Source organism: Cupressus sempervirens, chromosome 2 (genome assembly GCF_028749045.1).
Source record: "Cupressus sempervirens isolate cs-2001-9-10 chromosome 2, ASM2874904v1, whole genome shotgun sequence".
Lineage (NCBI taxonomy): Eukaryota > Viridiplantae > Streptophyta > Pinopsida > Cupressales > Cupressaceae > Cupressus > Cupressus sempervirens.
Genome location: NC_143119.1, coordinates 623,123,162 through 623,132,399, shown reverse-complemented (window position 1 = coordinate 623,132,399; position 9,238 = coordinate 623,123,162).

The window sequence follows — 9,238 nt, the reverse complement described above, 5'->3', positions numbered from 1 at the left end:
ACCACATGTTCAATTTCCTTTATCAAAATCTGGCAATTATGAAATCTCATCATCATTTTCTCTTCATTATTTTTCATAGTTGCCTTCACTTCTGCATTTGAAATATTTGGTAGTAGTTTTCTCAAGGTTTTCTCAAATATGTTCTTAGTTGTTTGCTTAGTTGATTTCCACCTAACCTTGACTTTGTCTAATAATACTACAGGGATTTGTGAAGCAAACTGATTAAGAGAGAATTTCCATCTTCCTAGCTTGTCCATGATTAGATCTTCAACTTCCTTCTATTCTACTGGAGTTTTGAATTCATACTTGAGTGCTTTGAAGTTATTTATTCCAGCACCTACTCTCAATTGATTGAGTCTTTTTTTAAATGTGGGAGGGGGCTTAACAAGCACAACTTCACTATCTCCTTTCCTTTTAGACCTTCTAGTGAATATAGCTCTAGAGGCCTTGGGTGGCTTGGTAATAATTGCCTTGCCCTTTTTCTTTACTAGCTCTGCCTCCTTCTTTGATTCTTGCTCTTCTTATTCTTCTGGTTCTTCTTCATCCTCTTATTTTCCTTTTGTAAGCATAAGAGGGCCACTAGTAGTTTTCAACTTGGCAATCTTCCTCTTTCCTTTGCTAATTGCCTAGGGTAGCTTGATTTCAAGCTCAATTCTGGCTTTTGCCTCATCATATGTACCAAAAACTGGTAGCTTTGGATCTATAGGTTCATTCACTAGGGCTTCTATGATATTTCTGGTTTCATCAATGTTTACCTCATATGGGAGAGGTTTTACCCATGCAACTCTAGGCCTGACTGCCTAAATATATACTCTATCACAATCAACCATAAAACATACATCATCTTTGTAGTCTTCAACAAGTTTAGGAGGAATCCTAAACTTGTTGTTCATCTTCTCCTTGAAAACTTCAAAATAATTATCCATTATGCTATCAAAGTTCTCACCCATTTTTGTAATGAATTCATTAATCTGATATAAAATAGGAGTGTCTTTCCTCCATACTACAGAACCTTTTGATGGAAAAAAAAATTGTACATAAAAGAAAAGGCATGTCAACAAAGAACCAAATTTGCAAGGGTTGTTCTTTGATGCCCTAATACTGTCCATATTATTGTTTAGCTACTTCAACAACAACTTTGACAGATCAAATTCCAAATTTTTCTTTACAACTTTATGTGCCAAATCCACTACCTCACATGGCACGCTATTCAAATGACTAGAACTATAAATCTTGTGGGCAATGATGTGAATACCAAACCTTAATTCAACATCAAATACAATGCTCATCTTTAAACCTCTACCATCCCACTCGGCTAGGGTTTTCTTTTGGAGTTCATCCTGACCTAGGGTTTTGGTAGATTTTTCTTTGTTTAGCATTGAGAAACTCATAATCTTGTGTATCATTTTCTTGGTGATTAACACAACTACTCTAACCATAATTGTCCATTATGCACATGGCTAAGGATATATCTAATCCACTTAATCTTAAAGTTCCTTGGCATGTGCGGGATATTAGTTAACCCTTTGTTTTCTAAGTGCTTATGCTCGAGTTTTAACGAACCATCAACACACATCTCTTCTAGGGCACTATCCATCTCAAGGGTTCTAATCTCTTGAACATAACAGTTAAAATGAGTGTGAATGTTGTTAATTAGAAGTACCTTTGGAGGGATTTGAGATTGGGGTCCATTAGGGTCCAATGACTCTGCAATTGCTGGTACTATCTTGAAGTTTGGCATGTTTCACTCTACACCCTTAACCAACATCTCGAATCCTCTTTTCGCCTTGCTACTGTTGTTGCTTCCGGATGTCATCGCTGCTCGATAAATGATAGAGATTTTTCAAACAAATTCTTCACTGCAAATTTGCTCGAAATTGCCTGGATGCACCTGGAATCGCTTAGCTCTATATATTTTGAAGTCACGATAAAAAATGAAGTCAAATTCTACCCTTTTTGATGAAAATTCCTCCATTAATGCTTGGTACCATAATGACGTCATGCATGGTAGACTGTCATCCACTCACTAGCTCGATAGAAACTTGTGACTCGATGATCAAACAAAACCTTACTTCTCCCAACCTAGCTGAATTAAGTTTGTGACCAACCTTGCTTGGTGAATGCTGATTTCATGTGATCCCTTTGTATCTGAAATACTAATTTGGATCTTCTACTTTCTTTCATTTGGAATTGCTCGAGATTTGACTTGAAGATACAATTTTAGTTTCTCCTTTAAAGAATCTAATTGGAAATGGTGGAGTCACCCACTTCTTGAGTGACCTGGCCATCATTTGAACTATTTTGCTCAGTAGATTTGGGAATCCACTGTTGTCTCATCTGCTTCCTAATGTTATTAGCTTTCACTTTTTTCTCATCTTCAATTCTTCCTATATTCATGCAATTCTTAACTATATGACCAAGTTCAGTGCATTTATAACATCTTACTATTGTATCTCTCTTTCTCAAGTGATGCCTTACACAGTTTATGCCAATGTGTCCATATTCTCCACAGTAGTGACATCTACACCAAGTATTATAGTCCCAACCAAGTATTGCCTTTACAAGTTGTTTAGCTGGATTGAATGGTTTAGATTTGCATTCAGTTTCCTTGTGACCTTATTTCTTGCATTTATGACATTTACATTCAAACTTTGGTTTCTCCTTGCATTCATTAGGTTTATGACCATGTTGACTACAATTGTAGCATTTTCTATTGAATTTTTCTTTCCAACATTTGTTTGATGTATAACCTAACTTACCACAGTGATTGCAAGTAGGTCTTTGATTCCATTGGGCACCATGTTTGGAAGATTCACCTTCTTCTTTGTATCCAAGTCCTGCTTTACCTTTTTGTCTATAGAGATTCTGCTCACTTTGTTGATTCAATTGATCCATGTCTTGAGATTTCATCATCCTTTCATTAAGTTTCTTTTCAAAAATTAGATTAGTTTTCAATCTCTCATTTATTTGTCTTTCAGTGATTAAATCATTCCTTATGCTTTCATTTTTAGATCTCAAATTCATGATTTCCTCATTTGCATTGGAGAGCTGATTGATAAGACTTTCTTGTTGAAGGGATTGATTTTGATTTTCATTTTTCCTTGCTTCCAAGTCTTCATTTGCCTTATTCATTTGTTCCAAGATTTCACACAATCTTATTGACTGAACTTCTTGTTCTCTTTTCAATTTTCTTACCTCTTCTTGCAGAGAGCCATTCTTTTCTAGGAGTTCTTTGATTGCCTCATTTGCTTCATCTGAACTACTTCAAGGTAAAAAGTCTTCAATATTTTCTTCAACATATTGGTGGTCATTCATTTATTTTGCAAGTTCCTTCCTTCTTTTTAGTGATTGGGAAATATGCTCTTTTGCTTCCTTGAGTTGAGCTATGGCCATCTCCAAATCTAGCTTTTCATTATCAATAGCTTTTTCAAGTTTGAATATCTCCATTATCCTTGATCTTTGCTCAAGCTGTCAAGCTTTATCCTGAGAACCACAAAGCTCTGATACCAATTGTTGGAAATAATCAAGACTAGCTAGGTTACTGAGAGGGGAGGGGTGAATCAGTAACCTCAAAAACTTTAGATTAATTTCAGCATTTAATCCATTCACCATTCATTCATTTAATCTACTACATGCATAAGAAAAGATAAACATTCATAACACATAAACATAGTATTTTGGTGACCCAGAAACCTTGTGAATAGAAAGTAAAACTGGGGTGGGGATGATATCCACAAAACTTCACTATTTTAGTATAAAGTTGGCCTATTAGGGCTTACATTGACCACTTCTGATGATTTGCCCTGTTAAGAGCAATTTGGACTGCTAGATCCACCTTGTTAGAGGTTTTACAAACATACAATGAAGTATGCACTCTATTAAGAGATTTAAACAAAGACTGTTAAGTCTACCTTGTTAAAGGATTTGAAAAAACTGGTTCACCTGCTAAGATGAAACAATGGATCTAACTTACAACTTGATTGCTGATTAGATCCTTGAAGTATAGATCACCTCTTGTGACTGATATGACTTTGCTACTCCTTGATAACCTTGCTATATACTCTACTCTGCTACTGATTCACATTACATATTCATTCCTTGATATTCTTATGCATACTTGTTCATACATCCATACATTGCAAATGGTACAATACATTACATATATACCATTCCAATATTTTACAAATACAAGGTTAGCTAAAAAAAAAATTACTAAGTCAGCCAAATAGTAGAAAACTTGGGTTCTGAAGCTGAATCAGTGAATTTCTGATACTCAGTGTCCATTGCATTACTTAGCATCATCATGCACTTGGTAGAAGTAGAAGCTTGGTCCATACTAATCACACAACATAACTTGGAATTCGGTAACCACTGGAGACTCAATAGATATAGTGTCACTCGGTAGATATTGAATCCTTCGTTTACTTTGCTTTCACTCGATAACCATTTCACATCCATCACTTAGTAGACACTAGCTTCACATCACACAAACTAATGACTTGGTAGACATTGTGAAGCTCAGTGGTCACTATCTACTCGGTGAACACTTTATGCTCGGTAAACATTGCTAGACTCCACACTTGCTCGGTAGCTTCAAGAATGCTAGGTGTGAACTGCTTAAGTGATGAACTTACTTGGCACCCATTTAATGCTTACTATAAATTATAGATTAAGTGATGAGCTTGGTAAACAAACAAGATTGAATAAGTGTTTTCACTAATGACAAATATAACATAATGCCAATAGAGACATTGATGGGGGGAGGAATATGAGAGAGAGGGAAAACAAGAAGAGTCATGAATTTATAAAAACATATATACATATTATTAAAAATAGAGATGCTCTTCAATGAAAAATGTATTAAAAGAAAATGAAGAAAGAAGAAACTTGCAACTTGATTTTATTGAATAGTAGAACCCTATTTAAACAGTTGATTGAGCAACCTACATTCCTAAAATATTGCAAAAGAGATTAACAACAAACTGTTAAGAATTTGACAACACGCTAAGAGGATTTGACAACACAACAAGAGTAATAGACAAGTGGACTACTCTAGATAGCTAATTGGATCTAAGAGAAAGATCTACAATTAGTCATTTGTTCAAACTGGAACTTTATGACACAACTACAATTAAACTAGACTTTTGTTGCCAACAACTCAAACTTGAGTTGCCACATGTATAATAGAGATTAATATTCCTTATTCTAACACTCCCCCTTAAGGAATGATCTGATTTTATTTGACTCCTAGCATATCTCCAAAGGTTACAAACTTTATTTCACCCAAGGACTTAGTAAATATATCAGCTACATTTCTTATTAGTATTACAAGAGTTCAATGCTATCTCTTGAGACTGAATTTTATCTCTTACAAAATGATGTTTTGTTTCAATATGCTTTGATCTTGCATGATAAATAAGATTTCTTACAAGTTTGATTGTACTTTGATTGTCAAACTTGATTGAAGTAGGCTCTTCTTGCTTTTGTCTCGTATTTTCAAGAATTCTCCTTAGCCAAAATTGTTTCATAGGTAGTTGTAATGTCCCCACTATTAGGGTTTTTTAGGGACAAGTTATACCTACAAAATAAATGGTAGAACTTAAACAATAATAAATCTAACTACACTATTTTACCCTCTATCTTAAACCCCAATCTTAAGGACATCTTTAGGTCTGACTTCCTAGTTCATAGCTACCTTGCCATCTTCCCAAGAGTGCAACCCCTTAAGATTCTTCTTGGATGGGACATCCTCTATCCAAGGCCAATCACATATGCATATGTTGACATCATCATAATTTTTTAGCACATGGAGATTTTCTATTAATCCTATTCATGGCAGTCGAATAGAGATCTAACACCTCACATACCCCATGCTAGAGATTCATTTAATCTCCATGGTGTCAGCCCAAAGGATTGACACAATATTTTCCATTTCTCATTTAGCCAATCATACAGGGTTACTCATCTCTCGCACTAGCATAGTCATGAAAGTTTTAATCAATTACTTACATCCATGAGGAATTCTATTAACATCTTGCAACATATCAATTTATTCATTATAGTTAACAACATAATATCAAATTATTAAATATCATTTTGAAATGAATATATATATGAAATACAATTATAAAAGTACACATACGAATATATATATTCTAATCAGTAATATAAAGTAAAACTCCATAATAATATCCTTGCCTACCAATAATAATGAGGAGATCTTTTCTTATTAAGAGACCTATTATTTAAATGACATCACATACCTCTTTTTTACTCACCCATATAATTTTGGGATTCTAATGCTTCTTCCTCCATATTTGATGGTCTTATTTATTTTGGTATTTATTCATTAATGATTCTTTGGCCTTGATTAGTTTTTTATTTATTCATTAATGATTCTTTATTATGTCTGCACCATTTATTGTTATTTAGCCCATAGGCTTTCCCTGTGAGGTTGCTTGCAACCAAATTTTGACTCACGCCATCAAACTATTTCTAGTAAATGGTTTTAAACTACTGATAAATGGTTTGGAGAGTACGATAGATTTCAAAAAGGTTTGATTTGCAATTCTCCCCATAGTCAAAATCATATTCAATTCTAAGAGTCTTTGAAGGTAGGTGGAATGATTTCAAAAGATTTTCTTTTAGCTCAATCTATCATCATGAATGTTATCGCATTTAATTTTAAGGATCTATAATTTGATTATAATTTTGGATGTAGGTGGAATTATTTGTAACAGATTGTGTTTTATAGCTGAATCTATCATCATTAATGTTAAAACTTGAATTTGGATATTATTTTGGATCTTCAAGAAGATCTGGTTTAAGATTGTTCTCTCTATCAATTACATAACTATTTACCCTACACATTGGTAGATGAAAGGGGAAATTCCTCCTCGGTGACACTACTACCACCCAAATACTTCCAATCTAAGAACACACTAGTGTCATCTGTGTGAAAATATGCATCGATGTTACCCTGCTACATGGTAGCAACCTTAGAGGCATTGTAGTTAGGATTAGAGCCATAGAGATACTACCCTCCCTCCATCTCATCTTTAGTGGAGAATGATTCCAATTTAAATTCATATTTCTTAATATGATTGGTGGCTATATCCTTTGTAGCAACCCTCTACAATAGAAGGCTATGTTCCTCTACAACGTATTCTCCCACAGATTTGGCTTTGGCCTCCAAGCTTCTACTGTTGTATTACAATCCTTGGAAATGATTATTAGAAATTCCCAACAGTAAATGCCCATAGGATTCTCAATATTCAAGTATGAGCAACCAGGGCAAAGCCCTCCTCCTGTGCAACTCAATTTCAATATTGGTAAGCCTTTTTGCTTGATGTGTATCGTCAGTCTCTTAGTTGGCAAGGATGGAACTTAATATTCTCATTCAAATTTGGATGTCTATAGTGGTACATGATTTCCTTTTGAATGCTCGAGTGCCCCAACCCTAACAGGTGCTCAATTTCCATATCAATGGTCATCAAAGAGGAATTGCTTGATAGATCGATGGGAGATAGTGTGCACAGTTATAAATGTCTCTCTTATTACTGTTGCACTTCTAACAATGACCTAAAATGGACCAAAAACATAAATCAATCTCAACCCAGTAAAATAAGATAATCATTTTCCATGCATGATAGAAAAATATTCAAGGAAATATGCTTTTTACAAAAAAATCACAAAGCATTATGCTTATAATGAAAACATTATTGTCTCCTTGTGTGTAGGTTACAACATTTGTGATTCCTTCAAGCCATGTCTTCAGTATAGGTAGAAATGTTTACTGTGTGAAGCGTAATTTCCTCATGTGCCACATTGATTCAATCTAACTGACTTATCAATGATAGATAGATAGATAAAAATTTAACGTCCACGAGGCTAAAAATAGCCTATGGGACAACAAGACAACTCAAGCAGACTTAAGTAGCAATGTTCGCTACTTGTGCAAGATGATGATGAGTCCACCTAATTGCTCAATGTACTCTTCGTTGAATAGGTTATGCCAAGAACTATCACATATAGTGTCTGCAAATTTATCTCTACTACTCTTGTAGGCCTCACATTCTAAAATAAAGTGTTGTTCAGTTTCCACTTTCCCATAATTGCAGAATTTGCAAATTCTCTCTTCCCAAGCCTCCTTTGGCCTCTTCCAACATCCGGTCTCACAACAAAGTTGGTGAAAGTTGGGTCTCAGCTGAGCAATAAGATTTTTAGCCCTCCAAGAAATGTTGGCTCCTATGTATGCTTTTTGGAGTTGATCACAAGCAGGGTTGAACTCATTTATATAATATAATTTCTTCCTTTCGATCTCGCTTCCCCAATTTCTCTTGTAGAATTTGTCCATGACAAAGACCTTTATTTCTTTATTATTTGTGGGGCACATATTGAATTGAATATTCCATTTACTCATCCATTTGATGTTTTGTTGCATCCATGTCCTTTTTCGCTTACATAGTGTGTCACTAAAGACAACTTTAGGCCATCTATCCTCTTCCATTTTTTTGATTCTTTTTAAATAGCTTAGAAGGCGAACCATAGCAAGTGCCTCAATAGGAGCAGCCCCCATTTCACTTAGCATGATATCATATGGAATAGTGCTTTTGATTTTAAACTTGCTTGTGATCAAGCGCTTTTGGATTCCTTTGATTTGTTTCCATTGTGCTATAGTAGTGTTGTTGGTCCATAATTTACACCTGTAAAGAAAAAATGGTAGCACGAGAAGACCAAACACGGTTTGAATAGTTTTCCAATCCCACAACTCTACTTCATGACACCTATTCTGAAGAGCATAAAAAGCCTTCCACCCACCTAATATCCTTTTATACCTGCAACTAGACTAGCTTAGTTTTTTGTTGAAATCGATGCCAAGGTATTTATACTCCGCAACTTCTTCAAGAACACTTCCATTGTAATAAAATTCATGTTGGTGTTGTTTTTTATTATTAGAGAAAATCATAACCTTAGTCTTGCTGATATTGACCTGCATCCCCACCATTCTGCAAAAGCGCTCAAGAGAAGATAGATGATCTTGCAAACCACAGGCAGATTTGGCAATTAAAATGAGATCATCCACATATAGGAGCAACTTTATAACAAATTCACCTAGCTGAATGCCTTCGCCCTTTTGCATGTTTAACCACTCTTCCAGTTTGTCAATATATAAACCAAACAAAGTAGGAGATAAAGGGCAGCCCTGTTTGACCCCGATATCGCTCCTAAAACATTA